Source organism: Leiobunum rupestre, chromosome 9 (genome assembly GCF_980474605.1).
Source record: "Leiobunum rupestre chromosome 9, qqLeiRupe1.1.hap1, whole genome shotgun sequence".
NCBI classification, from domain to species: domain Eukaryota; kingdom Metazoa; phylum Arthropoda; class Arachnida; order Opiliones; family Sclerosomatidae; genus Leiobunum; species Leiobunum rupestre.
The window spans coordinates 4,840,383-4,867,696 of NC_143392.1; positions in this window are offsets into that span (position 1 = coordinate 4,840,383).

Genomic DNA, 27,314 nt, shown 5'->3' on the forward strand with positions numbered 1-27,314 from the left:
AAAAAATTCAGCAACAGAGTAGCTTCTATTGATGTTGGTGGAAGTCACTTAAGTAAGTCCGTCACCAAGGGTTGCCCACAGGGATCTTGTATAGTAGACCTCTAATCTTTAATTTCGTAATGGATGGTGCTCTCAGTCGGATGCAGGCCTTTGCAGAGGTAATGACGTTTTAAATATTCTCAATGATTGGAGTACAATTTATTAATTAAAGGTTTTATGCTAAAAAGACTATTTTGCTAAAACAAAGCTGATGGATCGGCTTCCAATTTCTTCTCTGAACAACGAGATGATTAATAACGTCAAGGTGTTGGTAGTCATTTTAAACCAAACTTTGTTATATGGCTCATTTAGATGATTTAAAAACTGGGTAACACGTCTCGTCAAGTCCATTGCTTGCTTTGCAAGGGTCGAGTGGGGTCTGGACTATAGGACGTAGGGTAATATTTAAAAATTGCATTTGAGGGCCTTGCCGTCTACGGTGCTGGCGCACGGTTTCGTGAGAATGACAATTCATTCATGATACGAATAGCAGCTCTCAGAGTATACTGTGCTTATAGGAATTTCTCGATTGGTATTTACCAACTTTACCCCGTTAGAATACATAGTAAGTGAGGAAGCATCCATTTTTAGGTCTTTTTACCAAATGATGGGAGCTAAACACTATGAAAACAATGTTATAGGTGGAAATTGTCTTATTTTTACTACATCGAGCATGGGGTGGCCCCACAATGAACAGGGATCTGTCTTTATATATAGTATTTTCTTTCTACGTGCCATTGGAAATCATTGCAATCTTACTGGCCTGTGTGTAGCCACTAGGGATTTTATTATCGATTATGGCGCTAAAATCACCCTTAACTGGGTTAAAGCACACAGTGGTTTCTTAGGAAATGAGAGAGCTGGCGCCCTGGTCAAGGGGGCTTTATTGAATCTGGTAATCCATTCTTTTAAACCCGATAAGAGCAGTTTTAAATTTATTTTGAGGGGCATTAACAGAATCGTTTAAGCGACAGCACCTTTGGCGTTATAACTAGGAACCTCAATCCTAGGCTGCGCGATAATGGGCTCAACCCTTATTACATCTCAATGCAGATGCTAAGTACTCACGGTGAATTCCTTAGTTACCTGCATAATTTAGGACATGTGCTCAGTCCTGCCTGTTGGTCAGACACAGGTGATTCTGAGCACTATATATTAAACTGTCCCGTAATAGACCATCTTATCCCTAGGGACAGCTTCGTTGGGATGAAACTAGCAGAAAAGTTGTTTGTACTCCAGTAAATCATGCGCTATGTTATCAATAACACTGGGGACCTTTGCCATCAATGGTTTTAATCATTTAACTCTACATGCCGTATAAGCGATTTTATTTGTTGCCTTCTTTAAGGTTTTAATTTGTGTTTACAGGCTTGCCCTGGTTTGTGGTTTTGTGTTTTCAAATGTGGGATGCATAATGATACGCTATACGAAGTTATTGGTATACACTTGTGGTACCCAAGTAGTGCCCAGCGGAACTGGACTATATAAATGAATAATCTTATTGGAAATTCATAGGTTTAAATTATCAATATTTGTCGTTTTAATATATATTTCCCTTATCTGAGAATGCTGCAAATTATCGAAAAAACCATGCCTGCGCCCTTAATGGGCAAGCAATTCGGTTTAAATTCACTGTGCAATATAGAAGAAACCAGCTTTCAAGGAAATAATGATATTAACTTCCCAAATGCTGTACGTAAACCGCTTATTTTTAACAACCCGATCTCAAGTAATGCAGAATCCGAGGAACCGCCAACTGAAGGTTTTATAATTGTAGTCAATCATATTTTGTGAAAATTTATATTTTAATATTAATAAAAAGAAGCCTGGTATTAAACCGACCATCTACTATAAGTTCAAAATCTAACCTTAGCTCCTCAACTCTATCTAAACAGGGTAAAGCTAAAGTATTTTGGTTTTTAATTTTTATTGAGCTTTTTTTTCTAGGAAAGGACCTAGTTGTCTTTAAAGAAACAGCAAGATACAGAATTCGGCTACAAAATCCCCTAAAGATAAATATTTAATTACAAACAAAAATACATGTTTCATTTATACGTGATAATGTTAGACTCCATGTTTATAAAAAGGTCGATAACGATTCTAGCATTCGTAGAAGACAGTCTCAGTCTTTACTTGATGACATAATGAAGTTTGACATTTTTTCTACATAATTAAATTTCGAGCTGTTTAATTCAGGCGTACATTATCTTTTATGCACATTTTTAGATATCAATATTGGTCACAAAGATCGTAATTATGCTATAGCAAATCAAAGTTCATCTTTTCAAAACCTAAGTTAGTTTAGATTGATAATCCTTTTTTAAATAAATATTAAGTTGTAAGTTTCAGGTTCATCTTCTACACCTGATCAAAAGCTTCAAAACGTGTGTCCACCACAACAATTCCTGAGATGATTAGTGTAATTGCTTTAAATGTTGAAACCAAGAATGAATTGAAGTTAATAAAAAATTATCTTAGTGCAACTTATACCTTTGTTTTCATGACTATGGCAAATAAGTATTCCCTCTTTTCTCTGGGACAAAATGGGACGTGGTTTGAACATATTCATTTGTAGACCGAAAGGGGTGCAGCCCAAATATTATCCGTTTCACCTAATTAATTCTTGTATAAACAGATTGAAATACAACTCCAGCTTCAATGTTGTGTGATATGAATGCAAATTTGAAAATGCTTACTAAAGTTGTGAATTAATGTTTTGGTTGGTGAAAATTGGACTTGGGTACTTCTGGTTGCCTAACTTTCCAATAGAACGTATTGAAAATATTAAACGAGTTGCTTTTGGAGGGAGCAACCAGAATGAACGCTGTGAGTTATCCTAGCTTTTTTTAACTTAATTCAGTTTGATAAGAAGTGTGGAGAAAGATTATTCACTTTAGAGTGGCCATGCTCATCTATCCGTTTTCATATCAATGATTTTCTGTTAAATTGGGAGAACGGACAGTGGCGCATTAATCATGAGTCTGAGTAGGCTTAAGCTGATAGAGGGGCCCGAAAAGAGGCCAAGGACATATGCAATGTGTGGCAGTTAGAGCGCCACTAAGACTGAGATTTAATGGTTAAATGAAGTGAATTATAGTTCCAACAAGTTTTAAACTGAAATATTTTAAAACAGATAAACCAGCTGGGGAGCCAAAAATGTTAAGAACTCGACAAGAAGATCAACGATTTGAAGCTCTAGGATGTAATAATAGGTAAAATGGATTCAATAAAGTGACTTCAGTAATTTATTCCTAGGGGCCGTTAAAATGAGCACAAACCTGAAAGTTGAACATACTATTAAAACCTGGTTTAAACATGCAGTGTTCGTCAAGAAGATGTTTAAAAGAACAGTTGCATCCAACGCAGATGAAGTGGAACCAAAAAATGAAAAGTCTATTTCCGTTATTATTGGAATGGTTCAAAGATAAAATATACATTTTCCTATAATACCAAAAATGCCCTGAAGTGTAAAATGCTTGTTAGAGCATTAAATTTTTAACTACAGTGCCAAAGTATGACCCTATACTTTACAAAGCTGGAAAATAATAAGAATTATTATTATTATGGTAATTAAATATAGTTTATACATCTGATAGAACTCGATCTACCCTCGGTTTAAAATATAAAAATAATTAAACAGTGTACTGAACATAAATTATTAACTAAATCCCTGCCTTCAGCACGGCTATAAATAAATCCCTCGCTCCTTGGTGCTAATTAAAGTTTTTTTTCTCTGTCACAAGACCATGGTGCAATACATTCCTCAAACCCTCCCAACCTAGGTTTTTTCCCAAAAAACTTTCCGAAGTATACATCAAACAAAAGACATGACCAGCGACATTCCCTCAGCGATCCCATGAAATCATTTCCAAGTCCACAAGCTTCATTTTAACTATCAGGTAACCAGACCCCAACAACAGCGCAATTTTCCAGGGCCGCAGCCACCAGGTTTGAGGTTCGCCCGGGCTTTTCCGCTGGGAGACAAAAGTCGAAGTAACCCCGAGACTCCCTGGAATCCCCCCCCGCAACCCCGACCGAGCTTTCCCATGTCAGGCGACGTCATCCGTATAATTACCGGACACGAGTCTTAGGTGCACCAATCACCTACGTGAAAAGGGAGGTCACCAGTGGTTTTTGTTTCAACTCCACCCCATAACCCCCGACACAAAACCAGAAGGGCAGAATTCTGATTCTCGGGCAAGAGCATGTTGGAAGAACTTTAAAAGAATGCGCGATGAGGTCCCGCTCGGATATCACTATTCACTATAAAAAGTACCCTCGCGCAAAGTCGTGAACGAGACTCTAGTAGCCATGAATCAGGGAAATGTAATGTTCTCGCCACCCTCAAATCACTTGTTGATCACTAATAATCTAGCGGTTCCGAGAGAAGAAAGCCAGATGACCGAGACCGATTCCCTCGCCTAACCAGACGTTTTAGAACGAAACCCGAAGCACCTACGCCCGCTTGTAAGAAGTTAGTCTTCGGCATCCGTGCCGTAAGCGAGACGAATCGATATTTTGGAACTGTCACCGCGAAACAAAAAGTCCCCATCGAACCCCTCCAAAGAAAACGCGTGTGCTTGTGTAATCTGAAATCCCGTAAACCGAAAAGCAGCCACGAAGAGCAGAATCAAGAGATGAGTAGAAATTTTCCATAAATCGCCCCCTCCCCCCTTGTAGAGTACCCAGGGTCATAATCTGAAAAAGCCAGTGAAAAGAAGATAATTCCTAGAAAGAAAGTTTAAGCCCTCGCTATTGCTCGAGAACAGGTTAAAGACAGGTCCCCTCGGGGTTGAGAGCTCATTCCGCTTCATATATTGATACTATTAGGATTGCTATTTTTGTGGGTTTTTTTGTTCCCTCACTGTTGGTTGATTCTTGATTTTAAAAGTTTTAGTTTGTTTTGCCTCCGCTTCTTTCGAGCTACGATGCCCGAGTTTAAGACCACCTGAACCGATCCCATGGAAAACCGTACGAGATAGTTTCGTGAAAGAGTCTATGGTCAGAGTGTATTTTTATGTTACGTTTAAAATCCCTCGATCATAACATTGTGTGAAGAAAATAATAGTACAGTCGTGGTAGCCTAACCATCATGAGAATAAAAGATTTATTCCCCTCCCTATAAAGAAAATATATTATAATTTCCCCCATTTTGTGTATTGTGTTGATATTATTGTGTAAAATAAAGATTGTTATTGATTAAGACAAAGGGTTTCCATTCTGAATTCGAATCTCTCTCATCTTCCCTTTTATGTAACCCCTCTCTTTGATTTAATTCACCTCACGATAAGGCCACGACTCGCATTTTGTCGCCATCTTCTCCCGCCTTGGTGAATTAATATCTTTGAGCAAGGGCTAGGGATATTTTCTAGACCGTACTCGTTATCCCAACTGATACTATACGTGTTGAGAAATAGAAATTAACATTTTCCTAAAAAGGTTGCATAATGGTGCGGTAGGCAGGATTCAGAATAAAGGGACATTTGTTTGTCAAGTTGGCGGAGTGGTTAGCACTTTCGCCTCGCAGCAAGAGGAGCCGGGTTCGATCCCAGCTTGTGGCACTGGGTGAAAACTCGGAACAACTCCTTCTGCGTTGAGTTTGCAAGTTCTCTCCCCACTGGTTTAAGGGGTTTTCCCCCGAGTTCTTCGGTTTCCCCTTCCATAAAAACTTGTCTAGGTTAACGGTAATAGTTAGTGTAGGGAGCTGTTGGCTCGATCTCGTGGCATGCAGGGCTTGCCACCACCCTCCTACGCATTGTAACCCGGCCACCTAAATTAAGGGCTTCAAAAGTCGCATGATGACTTAGGCCTAAGGTGGTGCCTTGGGTATTAGCCTAGCTGATTATTATTATTATTATTATTATTATTACCTCTGTTTTCACTTTTTCCTACGCTAGTGTATTTTATTAGTATAAGTATCCGTTAGATGTTGCCAGTACCGTATTAATCCCCTCTTTACGAACGCGATATGGAGTCACTCCGGTTTATTGATATTATTCTGGGGTACCCGACGAGAGACCTAGCGATGCTAGTGACCCTCCTATTATTTCCATTAATTATCTTATACCAGAATCGGCACCAAATAAGTAGACCTATTACGTATATGGGACAAAAAAGGCACCCTCGTTTATAAGTGTACACTCTGTTTGAAAAGTCTTCGACAGCTGAAATTTTTGCCCTCTTTTTAATTCTGCTAGAAAACTATAATAGATAGTTTAATGAAACCAATTGCAACTTTTATTTATTTTCCAATATCTTTCGTTATTTATTGGTTTCGTCCACCAAAAATTAATAGTTTGGCGGGAACCGTCAAAACTCATTTTTTACAACTTTTTAAATATTGGTTCTACGGCACTGACTCTCCCGTTTTTGAATTCACAATGGTCGGTTCATATTTAGAAAGTGGAAAAATTATCCCTCTACAACCAACGGTTGAGAAGTTATAGCGTTTCCAAACTTTCCTCGAAACTAGGAAACACCTAAAATTCATCAAGCGATTATAAATAACGCAACTTCGACGACAATTTGGAAACGCGATAACTTCTCAACCGTTGGTTGTAGAGGGATAATTTTTCCACTTTCTAAATATGAACCGACCATTGTGAATTCAAAAACGCGCGAGTCAGTGCCGTAGAACCAATATTTAAACAGTTGCCAAAAATGAGTTTTGACGGTTCCCGCCAAACTATTAATTTTTGGCGGACGAAACCGATAAATAACGAAAGATATTGGAAAATAAATAAAAATTGCAATTGGTTTCATCGAGCTATCTATTATAGTTTTCTAGCAGAATTAAAAAGAGGGCAAAAATTTCAGCTGTCGAAGACTTTTCAAACAGAGTGTACTAGTAGATCCCAAAAACCGCCCCGATTAATTCCGTGAATAAGTCGTTAATCCAAGCGATTCAGTCACAAAATCATTTAAAGCAAAATCAGGCCCGCACGATGCTCGATAGATCACCCCCGTCCCCAGCCGATAATCCGGCGACTGATTTAATAAAACGAGCGATCCATGTGAAATGATGCGAGACCAGGTAGACGTAGCTAGAGACCAGGCCGATGCACTGACGGCCTTATCGGAAAGGAAAGGGACTGTCGACGAAGTTATAACAGGCGAAATAACCAGAAACTTAACGCCACAAAATACCTCGACCCCCGTTTGTGGAATTCAAGGGCCCGCGAATAATTTTGGGACAATTTTCCCCGCCAGTTTTTCATCGGCCGTGCACGGTCATCAGGTATAAGCCCGCGGTCCAGTTCTACTACCGATTCAATTGATTATAACAAAAACAGTTCTTCGAACTGAAAAAACAGTTTAGAGCTCGTTAAATGTGCAGCCTTAAAGGGACATATATTATTTTTATTGTTGATTAATATGTCAAAATAATTTAAAGTATTAAAAAATATTCCTGTGAACAACAGAATGACGTCATTCCACCTTTAAACATGTTAGAATATGAAAATTAACATTTAACGCGGGAACGCGGCATTAAAACCGCCATCAAAACGAAGCCGTGTCGGCAAGTTGGCAACTTTTTACCGACTTCCACCCGTTCCCGTTGCGCATGCGCGCCAACCTGAAACTTAAGAGGGAAAATGGATGCCTCGGAACCGTAATTTCCTGGCTTCAAAAACTTATATTTTCTCGGCGTTATTGATTAAATTATAAATCGTGAAAAGACGGGCCTGAGAAGTGAAACACGCTGATTTTAAATCCGTTAACAGAATAAAAATACGACAAGTGGTTGAGGTTAGAGCGCGACCCAAAAAAGGCCAAAACGTCTCTCAAGCTGAGTTGACGTCTTCCACGACCAAACCGGTTAATTGCCAATATACGCGCAGATGTGGAAATGGGGGAAAAAGATGAGCTCTAAATATACTCCACGGCCGCGGAGTATAATAGACCAGTTACTTTCTAATATTAATCCTAGTGACAAAATTAATGAAGCACCCAAAACTGGAACAAACACACGAAACAAATCTCCTATGCAACAAACTCAAACCAGAATTTTTTTTAATTTTTCAAGAAAAAGACTTTCTTTAAGACCTAATCGAGTCGGTCGATTTAAATATCAGTCCCAAGTCAATAAAGAAATCAAAAGTTGTAGTAGATTTATCATCTCCTGACAACCAAATTAGGAAACTGAAAATGTACTGAAAGACATTCGTAATGTACACTTGGATGTACATCAAGAGCACTGTGAAAAAGGGTTAAGCAATAAGAGCCATGATCTCAACTATAGTAGTTACCAAAGAACTGAAGTTCCTAATGAATTTCTTATACCTTATCAAATAATTGAAACTCAAGATGTAGCAGTAGGGTTTTTGAGCCGGTTCTAGGCCATATACCGTGGGGGGCAAACGCCCGCACCGCCCGTCCCAACCTTTGCTCCCGCGAGTATACAGTGGAAAGCCGCCGCCCACACCGCCTGTATGAAGCGCGTACGTTTCTTATGAATAGATAATTGTATAATTGATATACTCATTATTAGGCTTAGAAATTTACTCTTAGCTATTTACACTTCGATGGTTTTTAGGTCTAGTTTTAATTTTTTTACGTATTGGAATATGTATTTCAGCGTATTATAAATAAAATTTAGGTCTTAACACAGTCCACCAGTAAGGAAATGATTTATGGATAGAAAAATATTTATAAATACTTAAGACAGAAGCAGAATTAAGGAGATCAAAGGAAAACAATAATAAGACTATATTTCTAAGCCTAATAATGAGTATATCAATTATCTACTCATAAGAGCTAGAGACTGTATTACAATGAAAAAATAATGCAATGCAGAAATTTATATGATATTAATTTAAGAAAACTCAAACAATCGACAGCCACCCCTTTTCTGTTTTAAATCAACAATTTTATTATTCTTTCTTATAATTTTGTTACAACCATTTGTTTTAATATAGGTAACCTGAGGTTGGCTTTAATTTGGACATATATCTAAAACAATCAGGAATTAAACAAAACCATTAAATTTACTATTTTTATATTAACACGTCCTAAATTATGCAAATTTTATATTAACATTTCTACTATACATATTTCATAATTAATATTTACATAAATAATTATTTTTTAATATAAAATCGTACAATTCTATCAGAACTTAGGCCGGAACATTCAGGCATATAATTTCCAAATACACAAACTATATTTGGGGTACTAATATTTATACTCACACATTTATATTTCGTACTAACAATTTCACCATCTTTTAAACTTTCAAATACTGCCAAGTGTTCGTCGCATATTTTTGTACTTCTCAGGGTGTTAAAGAAAAAGTGGTTCACACCAGAGCAAACCTTTTTCAATTGAAAAAGCATTTCACTCCCTGAAACTGTCACTTGCTGAACAATGTGTAAAAATGGGCTTACGGGATTTCAAGTAATTTAACATCCACGATTTTCCTAAAATTCCATCTGTTCCACTAAACTTTTCTGCCATGGTCTAAGTTCTATATCTTTGTTTATTCATTTAGGGGTTTCCATCTGTTCCACCCAAGAACTTGTCAAAATTCCAAAGAGATGCAATGTTAGTCCAGATCGAGCAACGGCTTCTGCGCGGACTCGTTGGTTATCAATTTCCGCTTCTACTTTGCCTAAGTTTACTTTGTGAGGGTTAATACTGCAACGTCTAATATATCGACTCAGCTGTGATTTAAACGATTTATTTCACATTGTACACGATGAACGTTTACACTTAAGGGTTTTTATCTATAGCTACGTATTCGTTTCCCGCAACTTGGACACTGAATATATTTGATTCGACCCATTTGGAATATATTCAAAGGAGACAAACACGTACGTTTTACACGAACCGAATCTATTCATAAACTGTTCTCGATTTTTCGGGGGATCTCCGTATATAAAGCATAAAATGTGTTCGGAGGGTTTAAATAATATCAACCCTATTTTAATTTTCTTCCTCCAAGTGAAATGTTTCAGATAACGTTTACTTATTCCGCACCTTCAATCCATTTTTTTCACATTAACTTGATATAACCTTGTATCCACTAAATTATAGAGATTATTGGAAGATCATAGTAACACGGAAAAAGCATTGCTTGGAATTATAGATATTGGGGTGGTGGAGTGATAGAATTACGTCTCTTCGTTTTTCCAACTGCTTTACTACCAAAAATGGGCCAAAAGCAACTAAAGTCACCGTGACTCTTTTATCACTATCTTTTCGTTACGGCCATTCAGAAAATCGAAGTCAATTACAATAGATTTTTTATTCCTATAAAAATAAAATCTCTAAGTGAAAATATACTTACGTATAGCTTGTTGGTTCCATCTTTGAATGCGTTTGAATGTTTTTTCGATCAGGATTTCTCGACTATTTATACTATTACATTGCACAATAATGGAAACACTGTAACGGAGGCTCACACAGCCTCCTTGTATCCTCTTTGCCATTTAAATAATACTGGCTAAATTAACGGTTCAAATTTTAATTTAATTTCTAATTTAAAATGTTTATTTCTTATATCGTAGATAACTCTATCCTCGCAAGGAATAATATATACCGTTTTACCGGAGTGTTTCAGATAACGTTTACTTATTCCTAGGCCTGTGTGAGTACGAGTACCCGAGTCCTTGGTCAAGGCTTAAAAATTACTCAAAGTGATAAATTTTTTGACGAGTCCAAGGAGTTCAAATTTTTTTAGAATTTTTTAACGTGTAGTTGCATTCTACAGCTTGCGACCAGGTGAAATACCGTAATCACGCTATGGTAGTGGTTTTTTTTATGGAGCGTTTGCCAACGGACTTTGCGTGACTCACAAAGCCGGCACTTTTTCCGATTTTAGTTTTGACTACTGCACTCTGAAGTAGAGAGAGGTCTTTCCTTTGTGCTGGTAACACGGCTTAAACTAATATGAATAAAAGAAAGATGTTTCAAGAAGAAATATTCACTCCTCATGAACCCTTTCAAGAAAACTCGAACGAAATTAATGACGAAACTAATGATTATGAAGCCTTGGCAGGACTTTCAGGAAACCAGGATACCCCTAAGAAAACAAAGTTTATGATTTGGAACTTTTTTGATTTAAAAACAGATGGCAGTGGGAAGTCTGTCCCATAGTCATTGATGTGAAATACTTCAAGCATGAGGAAGCACGTGCAATTTAAGCATTATAACCCGGCCACCTGAATTAAGGCTTCAAAAGTCGCATGATGACTTAGGCCTAAGGTGGTTCCTTGGGTATTAGCCTAGCTGATTATTATTTTTATTATTAATACTCAGCGCTCAAGGATCTTGAAATTGAAATTAATCCTTATAAACAACTTCGACAGAAAAAAATTGACGAATATGCAAAACTAACATTATACTCAGAGAAAGCTGTAGCTATAACGCAAAGCATCGGGAAAATTATCCCCCTGGATTTTCAACCTTTTTCCGTGGTAGAAGACCCAGGCTTTGTAAATGTCATCTTCACTTGTGAACCAAGGTATAAAATTCCATCTAGGACTACATTTTCCAGAACAATAATCCCTGAACTCGACTTTAAAATGATGGATAACATCAAGACTGACATTACCAGCTCAATTGAAGAGGGAGTCGAGTCTCTTTCGTTCACCAGTGATTCTTGGTCATCTAGAACCAATGATTCCTACCTAAGTCCTACGTGCCACTATACAACCAGTAGTTACAAGCCAAAAGTGATTACCTTGGCTTGTTTGCCATTCAACCATGTTCATACTGCAGAAAATATTCAGTTTGCCATTTATGAATTTCTTCAAACCTTTATATCAATTGATAATTTGAAATTCATTCCAATCTATGTTGTAACGGACAACGCTGTGAATATGAGGAAGGCAATATTTCAATCTGACTTCACTCATAGATCTTGCTTTGGTCACACTTTACAACTGGCAGTTGAAGGAGGCATAGAAATTATTTGTACTGAAGGCACAAATATAAAAGATTTATTAGCTAAATGTCGGGCCACTGTGGGCCAAAAACACAGCGTTATTTCCTACGACCTTCTGGTAAAAGCACAAGTGGAAATTTTGGCCATTAAAGAATCCCAAACCAAATCTCTTATCCAGGATTGCAAGACAAGGTGAGCTTTTCTTACTTTAAGTTTTTTTAACTGTACTTATCAGTAGTTCAGTACGACTAAACCAAGCTTTCTCTCAATCAAAATCCAATCAACGAATGACCTCCTTTGATTGGCTCTTAATTGAAGCTTTAATAGATGTGTTACAGCCCTTCGAAGTTCTGTGCCCCAAATGTTTGACGTCAATATGGCAAACACCTTTTTGACCACCTTAAGAACCAGATTTCCTGGGTATAAGAATGCGAAGATTTATCTAATATATATGTTATTGGATCCTCGAATAAAAGCTTTAATATTGAGATCTGAGGAACAGCGCATTGCAGTGATGGTACTAAAAGTTGAGTTACTTGAACTTTAAAACAAATTAATAAATAATTCCTTTTATCAGATATTAAATTAATTTAAGTTATTTATAATTTATTAATTATTAACATTTATTAATATTTTTATTTTTTACAAGGTGACCTGGAAACTAGTAATGAAGCTGCAAATGTTACCAAATCCAATACCAATGAACTTCAGGGGAACCAAGAATCTAGCATCACTAAGAAAACTAAAAAAAGTGGGTATTTGGAAGACGATTGAGAAAAAAGGCAGACTGGTGCGAAATCGTACCAACAATTTAAGTGATCAAGTGGACTCATACTAGGAAGAACCAACTGAAGGAGACTAATATTTTTGAATTTTGGGGGAAAAAGGCTGAAAATATCCAGCCCTTGCCAAGTTAGCCAGGAAGTATCTATCTATACTAGCTTCATCAGCTAAAGAATGTTTTCTGCGTCCGGCAATGAAGTTACTGCTAAAAGGGCTTCAATCCTCCCAGAACACGTGGAAATGTTAACCATTCTTCATGAAAACCACAAGTGATAATAAGTGGAAAACTTTAAGTTAACTTAAATATTTAAGTTCCTTTTTTTTCAAAAACCACAAGTGATAAAAAATTAATTATTTTGGAATATATAAAATTTTTTATAAAATGAACACCAAACAAAATTGCTTCTAAGTTCTTATTTCTAGGCTCGACCAGAAAATGAGGACTCGCACAGGCCTACTAAGTTATTCCACACCTTCAATCCATTTTTGTTTCACATTAATTTGATATAATTTGCATATTAAAATTATTTTTAGTTCTCATTTCGTAATTTACACAGTCTTCGTAAGGTAGAAAGCCCCCGGGTGCCGTATCAACCAATGTACCGCGAAAAACCTTCATAGGGTTCAGTACGATAATTGTGAAGACGGGTTCCATAACTATTGTCTCGGGTTGACCCACAAAGCCGTCAAATAAATAAACTGCCTACTATTGTTTATAGTGTAAATCGAATCCAACCATAAACTTCATAACTTTAGCTAATTTTCCTCCGCTTTCCAAATGCGGATATATAGAGCAGGCCTCGATTAACCTGACCCCTCCAAGCCCACGCCGACCAGTTGCTCGAGTAGGACCAACCCCCCCCCCCCCCCCCGATCAATTCGCCAAGGATTGGAAAGTCTGTAGGGAAGAACAACCCCCCACCATAGGCTATGACGAGGAGGAAGATTGGTCGTCCTCTACCCTAACACCCGGCGAAGTTGATGATATGGAGACTGAAATCGATAAACATCCCGAGTGGAAAGAAGCCCTCTCTGGATAATCCCTCAGAGAAAGAGAGAGACAATATCAATCCCTGCGGGTCATGGACCTCTTCCCCGCCCATAGGAGCCGAAGGAGCAATAGTCCTTAATTCCTCCTGGGATACCTATCCCCCAAATCCAACCCTCGCCACTACAGAAGAGGCTATTGGATGGGATACCAACCACTCACTCACTTACGTCAATGGTAATCCAACCCTATTTTGACCCCGAAGAAACGGCGGACGACCATATCCCGATAAGTTTAATTCCTAGAAGCTATAACGGACGACAGGCGTACCGTCCGAGCCACCAGAGAAGATCAACCGCTGCCCTCAGCCATGATTGTGTCAACAAGAGATCCTCTCGCCTAATCTCAAGCTGTCAACGGAGCTATTCCCCGCCACCCTCCTGAATCAACCTCCGATCGGTCAAATTCCACGATCTCCACCACTAGTTCCATGTCACGAGCAGGACGCCCTACTAACAGAGTTAGTACTTCCCCCACTATTGCAATGGCAAACCCCCCAACATTTCCTATAAATGAGATTATACACCTCTCACTTTAGGGAGGCGGTGTACAAACCGGACCTCCTAACGCGGCAACGCACCGTACCCACCACCCCGTAGTAGTTCGGCCGTTCCGATAGAAAACCGACGGGCCACTAGCACCCCCTGTGAATAGGCGGGTATTATAGCAAGCCCAGTTAATTGTGGTTTTTGCACAACCACTGAACGAGGCCATGAACAGGACGAGTGCCACCCCACCGACAACTACTCCAGATCCAACTCCCGCGAGAAGGTCTGTGACACCGAAGGTCTGGATCAGATTATCCCCCGCCAGCTATTTTTTAGAGCCTGGAGCCGACGAAGCTCATAATCGGGTTTTCTTTTTTATAATTATTAATCCCACCTCGCTATACAGAGGGTTAGGTGGTGAAAACCGTACGTAAATAAAGTAACAATGAATTAACTCGTTGATGAGATAACATTGCAGATAAAGACTTTCATTGTTGCTTTTTTACCATTCATTGTCCGAGACGGACAAACTCTGGGGGGAGGGATATATAACCCTTCAGATTAAATCTTTTGCGTGTTATTTATGTTTGCCATTCCATTTTCCCCGCACTCTTGACAATGTTAATTGATGGTAAGCTCTAATTAATAAAATTCAATCCCACGTGTTTAATCGTAATTAAAATAAACGTTAACTAAAAACAAGACAAGCGACAAGTCCACAAGCTTCATGTTAACTATCAGGTATCCAGGCTCCAACAACAGCGCTATTTCCCAAGGCTGCAGCGACCCCGACACTCCCGGGCATCCCCCCCCCCGCAACCCCAAGCCAACTTACCTAGGTCAGGCAACGTCATCCGTACCATCACCGGACACGAGTCTTAGGTGCACCAATGACCCAAGTGAAATGGTAGGTCATCAGTTGTTTTTGTTCCAACTCCGCCCCATAACCCCCGAAACAAAAACAGAAGACAGGACCCCAGAAGGGCAGGATTCTGATTCTCGGGCAAGAGCGAGACAATGTCGGAAGAACTTTAAAAGAATGCGCTCGGATATCCCTTTTAACTTAAAAAAGTTCCCTCGCCCAAAGTCGTGAACGAGACTCTCATAGCCAACCACCTAGATGACCTCCATCCAGGGCATCCCGACCAGAAGAGCATAATCCAAGTAGCCATGAATCAGGGAAATGAAATGTTCCCGCCATCCTCAAAATAAATTATAATTTCCCCCATTTTGTGTATTGTGTTAAATTAAGATTTTGTTATTGATTAAAGAGAAAGGGTTTAAATTCTGAATTTGAATCTCTATCCTCTTCCCTTTTCCCTTCTATGTAACCCACTCTCTTTGATTTAATTCACCCCAAGACTCGCATTTTGTAGCCATCTTCCCCAGCCTTGGTGAACTAATATCTTTGAGCAAGGGCTAGGAATATTTTCTAGACCGTACTCCCGATACGATATAATATCAGGAACGTTTTACACGATTTTGAAATTGTGTTCTACGTATAGCCCGATTCCCGGGGATTAAAATACATCCTTTTTAGAAGGCCTACAGCCATGAAAATTAAAAATAAACAAATATAAACCAAAGTGTCCGGAATTACACGCCACCACCCTATTTATAAATTCGAAATTCCGTACAACTCATCAAGTGATTCGGTATGGCACGCCAAACCGGACAAAATTCGACTTCCACTCACTCGCGCTCAGAATACGAACACAACGTAAAGTCGTTGCAAACATAAGATAAAATAACTCTCTCGCGCGCTCAGACTACGAACACAACCTAAAGTAGCTGCGTACATAAGATAAAATTACTCTCTCGCGCGCTCAGACTACGAACACAACCTAAAGTAGCTGCGTACATAAGATAAAATTACTCTCTCGCGCGCTCAGACTACGAACACAACGTAAAGTCACTGCATACATAAGATAAAATTACTCTCTCTCTCTCTACATCGTGTAGCTCTAAAAACATAACGTAAAGTTGTTGCAAACATAAGATAAAATTACCCTCTCTCTCGCTCAGAATACGAACACAACGTAAAGTTGTGGCAAACATAAGATAAAATTACTCTCTCTCTGACTACATCGTGTAGCTCTACAAACATAACGTAAAGTTGCTTCATACATAAGATAAAAATTTCTATGTCGCCGTCAATGCGTCAATTCGCCGAAATAGATTTTAACCGAAAAATGTTTTCGATACGGTAGGGCTCGCGACGACTGAAATAAATATACAAAAGATGCTGGACCAAACTAAATAAGTATTAACAATCATAGATGGCGATAGAATGTAGTTTCCGCAAGACTAAGAAATATAATTAATTAATTTTTTTATCAGAAGTAATTTAACATTAGTTATTGAAATTGGCTTAAAAACTGGAAGGCATTTCACTAAAGGAAATATTTAAAAAAACAATCCCAGCAAACACATGGTCTACTGGATAACTTATGTATGTGCAAATGTCCAATCCAAAAATTATATCTACTGGATGTTTATGGAACCTTATAAAATAACTCCGTTTATGATTGTATGTTCATTTTATATCCAAAATATCCATTAAAACTGTGCTATCCGATAGAATGATGCAAACCTCACATACGAAATAGGTCTACAAAACCACCAACTTTGCAGGACGTTAGAAGGATATCCGAAGTTGATGTTAGCTGGCGCTGTTTTCTGAATTTTATAATAGGCCTCAATTTATTTCATATTTGTGGTGAAACTATTCTAGAACGCCCCTGAGTGCACCGAACATTCCATTTAGCGATGTCTAGCAACTGCTTCAAGGTTAAACCCGAACATTAAAACTATATATCTTAATTGAAATCGATAGTCTAATATTTAAGATAAAGCAAATAACAAAATTATAAATTCAAAATGAAATCACTTCAAAAAAGCACGCGCGAAACATTTGATCACATAGAAATTTAAAATATTAGTACCTCTGTACAGCCCTGATTGAGCGCTAGCATGAACTCTGTCGTTTGCTAGCTAGCGTACTCAATCTTCGCTGGAGCCTCGTTATTTCTTACGTTTGATTCGATTAGTTTTACTTAATTTTCGAATCGTGAAACGTAATATTAACTTTTTCGTGTAAAATAGTACTTTTTAGTTAAGTAGAAAGTCAACTTCAACTAAAATCAAAACAGGTAAATCTATATTTGATTTGTCCGCTATACCATGTGACGCGCTGCGCTTAAGCCATCGACTTCACACTGGGCCGTCTACAACGCTACCTAGAGGAAAGTACCTAGCCATATCGTACCGAGTATTATCCAATCCAATATTAACCTAACCTAAGGTATCCTAACCTCAACGGGAACTTCCCATTGCTTAAACAATAATCGTTTTCTGGCGGCCTTGTCGAAATGGATCAAGGAGTCTCAGGTTCTAAGTTTCAAACCATTTCAACCACATTGGCCTCTATCGTAGGAATGATCCTAAACTTTAATTATATTCTACTGTACCAGAAAAAAGTAAAAAGTCAACTTAAACTAAAAATCAAATCAGGTAAATCCATATTTTATTCGTTATAAATACGTGAAATGTGACGAGCAGTGCTGTAGTTCTTAACATCGACTTCACATTGGAAACGTTTTATGAAATTTGGCTCTTTTAGTGAAATTTCGATATGTTTACAAATATTGTTCATTTTCGTTAAATTTAAATGATTTGTTGGCTATTTGGAACAATAGCCCCGCCACATGTTTCCCACTTTTTAGTTTTTTAGTTCAAGAAAAATGTGGAGATGCAAAACATCACTAACTTTATTTTAGGTATTTTCGCCGTATTTCAACGCATTTTAGGGGTTTTGGCGGGGAAAATAGGTTAGGTTATTTATTTTGTTAGGTTAGTTGGATTAATATCGGGTTGACGTTCCTTGATGCGTCAGACTTGGTGATGTCCTCCATACCCGGGGCGCTGGGTCACTGGAACCTCATGGGTGCTCCACACTCGTAATTCTGTAACCTACTAAGGAGGGTAGTTTGCAGTGGAAGAGGAAGCCACTCTAGTCCTCAGCTGTGCGAGGGTGTTTCTCGGGCAGCCCATGGTGTCGCTTTTTGTTGGGCCATGATGAGGGCGTTTGTTTGCTATATGGGAGGCAGTCAAGATGGCTGTCTCACTGGCCGAACGTTGTTTCGCGAAGTGCACTTTTGTCCAGGGCTGGTTGTTTTAGGTGGCCGCTGTAGTGCTTAAAGCGGAGCAGCGGGGTACAAATACATATACTTATGTCCTCTAGGTTGCGGTATAGATGGCCCATAGCTTTTTTAGTATGGGGTTGGGGAGGCGCCGCCCCGTCAGGCGACAATACTTAGAATACATTCGACGTTGTATTATTCAACATCAGACAGAAGACGTATAATATGACATAGTATGGTTAAAAAAACCTAAAATGCGTTGAAATACGGGAAAAATTCCCAACCCTTAAAAGTTAGTACTGTTTTACATTTCAGCCTTTTTCTTTTTCGTCATCAGTCCAACGTTATCCAAAAAGTATTAATCTAGGAATTTAAAGAATCGTCCACGTCATCAGTCCTACCTCATCCAACACGAGTGCCTTCAGCCGCCAAGGTATAGTCTTTGGGCAATTTTTAATTAACTTTTTAATTAATGCTTTGCGGGGAATAATTTTCGCAAAATTGGAATCTCCTTAAAAAGTACTTTAAGGGGGGTCGAGAAAGGGGAACAACGGGGTGGCGGGGCTATTGTTACAATTTACCGATTTGTTTTCCAAAGAAATATTACCTTACTGTAAATCATTTGGTTTTATAGGAATTTCTCTAGAAAACATTTGTTTTTATTGAAATTATTTACTGCATTTTTTTGCAAATACAAAATTTGGGAGGGGTCGGACCTTTACCAAAATCCCGTACACTTTGTCGAAAATCGCAAAATCGTTTAACTCTCTCTATGGTAAATTAACATTTAAATCGCAAAATCGCCAAAATCTCTACGAAATCCCGAAATCCCGTACAATATAATGGCAAGTGTCCGACCCTTCGGAAATTTGTACATACTTATATTATCAAAAGTAAATGAACCGCAGTTATCAGACCGCTATGTCTCTCATACTAACGACGTAAGCGGATTTTCCATATGAGATCTCCCTTAAATCGACGTTTTCAAATTTCGCATCTTTATAGCTCCGCTATCGCCATCTATCGACTAGTAGGTGATGACGTGTATATGGAATGTGGATACCAACAATTCCCTAGTGCAATTTTTGGCGGGAACTAAAGGAGGTCGAACTCCAATGGATTTTCATCTCACCACGTTAAGGGAAATGCACTTTAAAATTTGTACCCTCTTTAATAACTTCGGTTCATTTACTTCGGATGTTAGTGTTAAAGTAATATGTATAATAAAGTATTTTTCTCATATCAGTTGAGTTCATTTATAAAAATTCCCTATCGTGAAACTAATTTAATTATAGTCATCCATTAGACGTCTTTTTAACACTGTTTAATTTAATTTATATATTATCTGGACATATTTTAGACATACTTTTTAATTTTTATGCGCTTTAGACCTCCCTCGCACATCTAGTAGACATCATATAGGTCTTGTGTTCAACTGAATATATCGAAATTTAGGTCCAATGGATGTTATTAGAATATCAAACCGCACATCCGCTGCAGGGCCGTCTTAAGGCATGGGCTAAATGGGCTACAGCCCAGGGCCCCCAGTCAGTATTGGGGCCCCGGAAAGGCCAGCCATACAACCTCTACTCTAGGGATTAGGGTTTAGTTATTAGTTACGTCTAAAGTAATTTGACTCATAGCGTATCATACGGTACCAGCAATTTATAAAACCTAACAGCGAGTCAGTGTCAGTAAAAATCTTATTTGCAGTAGGCTTATGTTATACTTTTGAAATTAAAGGTTATGTTCTGATTATTAAATAGTTGAATTTAGATAACGGACATACAAAGGCTGACCGTTGGGATCGCAAAGGTCTCAATAAATAATTTAGCCCAGGGCCCCAAAAGGTCTTAAGACGGGAGCCTGTATCGATAAATAAGTGTTTGATCTGTTGTTGAGTGACTGTTTCTTACCTATGAGCGAGTGTTGAATGTGGGATTCAACGAAACGGTTAATCATATATATTCTGATTTCTTTAGTATTTATTTTATTTTATTATTGCTCATAAAATATTGAATATTAAATAATTCCACGTACAAAAATTCATCGAATAATATGTTGCGAGAAAAGAAATAATGAAGTAAAGGTGTAAAATCTTGGCAAGAAAACTCTATTGATAGTGAGCCCGGACTAGCGACGCGCGAGCGTAGAGCGCTAAGCGATGGGCCGTGACTCCTTTTAACAAATAGACTATACTAAGTTTTGTCCACTTTTGACCGCTGATACTGGACAAACTATAAGAGCTAGGGAAAAATGGCAAGAGACAATTTTGCTCCTTTGATCAAGCTTAGCAACAAGTTTCATTTTGAAAAAAATCTGTCGAAAGCCAAATCCCATAGAAGAAGTGCGATGTCCTTTGTTTTATCTAGAATCCAAATATTGCGATTCGGTCTAGCATTAATATTCTGATTTTGAATAAAAACGTTTTATTTAATTATCATGTATTTGGATTCAATGGATTCTTTTTTTTTTCAGTGAGAAACTGAGAATAGTTAAGTAAAATTTTATTTCTTTTAATTACCTAAAATTTACAAAACTTTGATCCCCCGTAGAAATACTCACCCAAAAAGAGAAACAATAACAAAAAAATTATATCTGGAGGGTTCTTGTCTTTGAAAAAAATAGCCTTTTTTTCAACACTGGGGGAAGACTTGGGAGTTTTATCGGTTTGCCCCCCCCCTCCCCCTGAAATAAAGACCTTCCTACGCCCCTGGACGGGCCTGATCCGCTGGAAGTACCTTAGACTTGAAAACCACCGACATTTGGATAGTTCTCAGAAGTCCGCTGTACGTAAAATAACAAATTTTGGATATCCAAAATATCTCAATATAACATATACTGGATATCCATCATCCATGCGACTAATTGGTGTTTGCTGGGAATATCTCCCTAACCGCCAAGTATATCAGCCTGGATTTTTCGTATATTATTTTACTCTAATAATTAGCCGGGGAAATAAATTAGAACGTGATTTATAACGATTTCAATATCATAAAAAATGAGAAATTTGACTCCCACGGCCCCATTTTAGACGGGTCATATCTCGTTTACCCCAAGGTAGATCGATTTAGTTTTTCCACATATTAATTTATTTTAATAGTGCTATTTAATGCAAAAAATAATTAGCCGGGGACATCCAATAGAACGTAATTTTATGTCTAATCGAATGACGTACCGAAAACCGTTCGAGAGTTATCAAACGAAAGGCGGAATCAGCTACTTACCAGGTCACACTAGTACACACTAATCCCTTAGGCATTGTGTGCAAAAACTTAAACACTCCCATTTCTGCGACTAGGCCCAGACGACCTAATGCAGTTTCATGGTAGAAATTAATACATTCTAATTTGTTTTATCTTGTAAGCCAATTGTAATAACTCATGTGCATTTAATTCTGATAATAAATATTCGTTATTATCTTACTTGGCCTTGTAGAAACTACATTCTTTTTTGAAACAGCTATCGCCATCTATGATTTTTAATACTTATTTAGTGGGGTTCAGTAACTTTTTTATATTTATTTCAGTCGTCGCGAGCCCTACCTTATCAAAAACATTTTTCGGTTAAAACTTAAAATCTATTTAGGCGAATTGACGCATTGACGGCTACATAGAAATTTTTATCTTATGTATGAAGCAACTTTATGTTTGTAGAGCTACACGATGTAGAGAGAGAGTAAATTTATCTTATGTTTGCCACAAATTTACGTTGTGTTCGTATTCTGAGCGAGAGAGAGGGTAGTTTTATCTTATGTACGCAGCGACTTTACGTTATGTTTGTAGAGCTACACGATGTAGAGAGAGAGAGGGTAAATTTATCTTATGTATGCAGCGACTTTACGTTGTGTTCGTATTCTGAGCGCGAGTGAGTGCAAGTCGAATTTTGTCCGGTTTGGCGTGCCATACTTCGGCCTACAAATATGTGTTTCGTGTGTATTTTGATGTGCGCTTTCTGGCCTTTAAGAAGGTGCTGTTGGTTTTTTGTGCGAATTTTTTCTACGGTGCTATTAACATTGTTGTAAGAGATGGGCAAAAAATCATTGTTGAATAACGAATAAAATAAATCTTTTTTAGTGGTTGTTTATAAATAACGTTGCAAATAATTTAATCGAATAAAAGTATTTGAAATAAATATACAAAAATATTTTTTAAAACAGTATAAATAAAAAGTCCAAATATCTGTTTTATCTAATAATTTAATTTTAATTTAGTTTGAAAATAAAATAGGACTTAAATATTTGGTCATCAACTATTTTCGGTTTGCGTAGTTCACAAATAGATCGTCGAAAATAACTTTATTTGAGAGGGCTAGACACAAGTAAAAACGCTGAGAGTATTGCCATATTTTAAAGCTAAAGTCAGTGACGTAAGTCCAACATTCAAACAAGAAGGCCGCGTTACATTATAGAGATACTTTTTGATAATCTTGCCGAAGACCTCTAGTGGCAGATTTCGAAAGTTTGATAGAAGAGTATTTTATTAGTGACGGTTATGGTTTCTCATAGCGTTACGGTTTTTTAGTGTAAATTTAAAAACGAGTTTAAGGTTATCGAATACGCGACAGCAACTGTTCTAGGTGGCGCTGCGGCGCCGACGTTCCCTCGCCATTTCTTGTGTTCTGTGTTGTATTATAATAGCAAAACAAATAATTCCAAAGGAATAAAATATATTTTATTTAAGACTTTGATTGTTAAAAGAGGGCGCATCCATAGTTTTCGGTTCAAATAATAGCTCTACGGTTTCGAAAAATTTGGAAAATAAAATATTATCATTTGGGGGCATGTAAACTATCCATTTTCACGCAAACCACGGAAAAAATACTAAGTTTTATAAGCCTCGGCTGTTTTTTGCGCCTTTCGTCGGTCGACTTTCCGCGTAACGACGCAAACTTAGTCAATTTTCTAGAGATTTTGAGTGAAAATTAGTAGTTTACGTCTCCCGAAATGATACATGTAATATCTTATTTTCCAAATATTTTAGAAAGAGTATGGCTGTTAAATTGAATTTATGAACTATACTAGCCTTTTGTACCCGCATAATGGAAATTGTTTCTTTCGCTGAAATTAGTGTCGGCACTTCGTATGTTAATGTTAAACAGTAATACAAAAAGCAACGGAAATTAAAATACGTCAGTTGTTTCCGTTCTGCCTATTTCACAACTAACTTTACCTGCCTAAACTTTAATAATTATATCCCTTAATAAATAAATACCTTAGTCCAAAGATACCGTTGTAAATAACGTTGTTTTACTGAATGAAAATCCATAACCTTTGTAGAAACTTCTGTTGTTTCTATGAAAGTGATTCGCAAGCGCTTGTCAATCTCCCAAAGGTGACACCTCTCCAAACCCAACCAAGGGGCCACTTCCATTATTCGATGCATCAATGAATTTCACATTTCAACCACCAAGTTTAACTGAATATAGGAATTATTGTCGCTAGTTGCTTTAAAATAAGTCGTAGCGATTGTTAGCAGACGAGTTTTCGATTTAGTTTCTACTCCTTTAACGCCATGAAAAACCATTACCGTCAGTAAGAAAATCCTCTTCTCTATAACTCTTCCAGTTCGCCACTTGAGCTCTCAATCTTAGGCAAGATTATCAATTGTTCAAATACCGAAAGTAAAGCCCAGTTCACACTATTGATTTTATTGCGCCACTTAATTGTATGGAACTAATTGCAAGCGAGAAAATTGTACAGTGTGAATAGAAAAAGTGGGGAAAATGGTTACAGTTCACATAATACAATTATACAATTTTCTTGTTTACAATTAGTTGGACACAATTAAGTGGCCCAATTGATTCAATAATGTGAACTGGGATTAATTCTGTTGTCAAAGACTTTTAAGGTTGACGACGACAATTTTATTTGAACAGATAGAAAGAAAATCCCGCAAAGGTTTACTTGACTAATCATAAGTAACTTAATAACAATAAGTATGGCATTAAGTAAAATGGCGACTATTGAGATCCCAACAAAAAAAATACATTATTAACCAAGGATGAAAATATATTACTGAGTTCAGTTCAAGCTCAAGTCGAAGTTGATCGAGAGTGAAAGTGTCGAGAAAAGGTTCCGTTATGAAAATTGTATTAAATAATAGGAAATGTGATACTTATTGTTGTTACGTTTCTTATGGACTAACCAAACAAAAAGAAGAAAACTGTTTATTCCTTATTTGCATTAAAGAAAATATTTGAATTATTTGAATTTTTTTATTCGGCAAAATTAACGTCTGAAAATATTTTGTTAAAAAATATTTATCAAATGAATGTCCATTAAATATTCGTAAAAAATTATTTATCAGATAATAGTCGGAAATATTTTTACCTCTCCGAGGGGACTTTGTACCCTGGCAGGGGTTATACAACCACCGTGTCTGTCTGTCTGTGGGTGGGTCTGTCTGTCAGGCCTGCGAACGCGTTCGCATTTTCGGGGCAAAGGGTAATCACTGCGTACCCAGTTTCTTAGAATCAATGAAAAGGTTTTTCCAAAAGCGCCCTCTTTTTGTCATTGGGTGTAGTATAATCTTTAAATCGGCCGGGATTCGAACACGAGCCCTCTTGCACGACAGGTGAGCGTTCTACCGCAGAACCACGGATACAGATACGCTTCACTGAAAATTAAAAACTATTCCGAGGAGAGGTATATTTTGGATTGCCAACTTGTTAAAAAAAGTATTTACTAAATAACGTCCCCACAAAATATTTGACTATTTGGCAAATAAATCTAAAATATTTGGCTCTGTCAATCGACGAATAAATATGATCGAATATTTTGTTATTTAGTAATTTATTTAAATAAAATTTTATTCAAATAATGCCCATCTCTGATTGTTGTGCTCTTTCTGGTACATATTGAACTTTTTCGGCGATGTTTTTAGAATTTATTTGGTACTTTTTGCGTTTCGGTTTATAACCTAATGTGTGTTTATTCATCGTGTGCGCTTAATCAAGACCAACATTTGGACACCTCATTTAGCCATATCGGTTAAGTACTGTATTATAATCTCTAAATTTCTAAGTCCATATTTAGTTGATTTTCGGGGCTATTTTCTCAATTGTAAATGTCGGTTAATTTTAAGTTATAAACTCCTCTTATCGCTCACGTTCTCCACGCGCGCGTGGAATGCTTCAACTTCTACCTTTTTTTCTCATCGGCACACGTTTAAAATTTATGAACTGAAATTTGACTTTTTAAGTATTAAGTTGCAACAAACCTGAATCGCCGCTTTTTATTTTTTCTCTATTTTATTTAAAATTTTGTTTAATTATAGTGGTCACTTATCAAATTATTTTTTAGGTTATTATACCGGTTATACAGGCGTAATAACGTAAGGACTATATCTGTATTACATAAGGTACTTTGTCCGTGCTCAAGCTGTTTATATATAATGGTGGGTTCTTAAACTAAATGCCTAAACTGTCGAAAGTCTTTTGTGGGGAAGCAAAGAAATCTAAAATGCCAATCCTGTAGCAGGAAGATTCATCTTAGGTGTACGACTTTAAAGGGACTGGAAAGTGGGGTTTTGAAATCGTCTAGTGACGTGGTATCTCCAAAAAAATCCGGACCCTGCTTTATTTCCTTTTTTCCCCGCTTGAGGAATTTGGCTCTGACGGAGATGTTTTGAAAATAGTGAGGAGCGACCCGAGAGAGACTATAGTGACAGGTATTCATACGCGAACTAAGATATTCGGGCCTTCGTGGACGTCGTTTTGGTTCTAGTATTTTAATATTTATTTAATTATAATGATGTTAATGAACGAGTTTAATTCAAATAAAAAACGGAATCGTGATGATACGAAAATATCTCTTGTTGGCGAATTAGATAAGTGGGAAAAGGCAAAAAATTGTGGTGTAGTACTAAGGTTTATCAAAATGCTCCAGTGAAACCAAGGCCCTAAGAAATTGCCTTCGATTCATCTAGCGTTTTTTTACAAAATTCGATGAAACTCGTAAATAATAATTTAAAAAATTACGAACACACTACTACCAAAAGACCTTATCACTCAAATGAATTTTTCGTTAAACATTTGTTGTTCACTAAACTAAATCTCAATAAAGATTAATGAAATTTGAAAACTTCCTACGAGCTCAGCTATAACACTAACCAAGACCACGCTGGATTTCGTCATACAAAAATCTCAACACAGCAGTGCCTGTTTACGTCTTCGCGAACTTAAGAAAAAGTAGTTCTACGCGCCAAATTTCGTTAATGACGTCACGGATGACGTTTTTCAAAACCCCACTTTCCAGCCCCTTTAACGGAAGAACAATATGTCGAGTACAAGGAACAAGATAACTACTGTCGCAAGAAATGTAAACAAAGTAACTCGGACTCTTTATCCGCTAGTTGCTCTCAAGTTGAGGATCGCGACATTATTGATCCATCAACATTAATTGATATACTAAATGAATTTACGAAGACCGACAGTCTCACGAGGGACAAAGATTCGGCAATTAATCTTTTACGCACGGCTATTGCTGATATATCCTATAAGCTCTCATCTATGCAGTCTGCAATTGAGGAACTCCAAAAGGAAAACGTTCTCCTCCGACGGACGATTATCAGTAATAAGTCAGACACCCACATAGTAGCTAACCGGACTAGGTCAACCTCACCACCACGAGTCCACGTCTAAAGACAAGTCATACGCTGGCATAGCCTCTCAGAAAGCACCTTCTACTCGAAATGGAGCCGGTGAGGCCTCAACTACACCAAAACCCCTGGACTCGACTAAACGCCCACAATCGCCTGTACAAGCGCGTGGTAGTAAAGGGCAGAAAAACCCGAACGACTCTAAGCTTAATAGTAAAATTAAACTAACGTTAAAGGGCTCGAAGTCTAGCACATCTATTTGAGCCGTTCCAAAGGTGGTGAAACCAAGACGGAAGGCAGTATTTGTCACGAGACTTGATCCCGCCC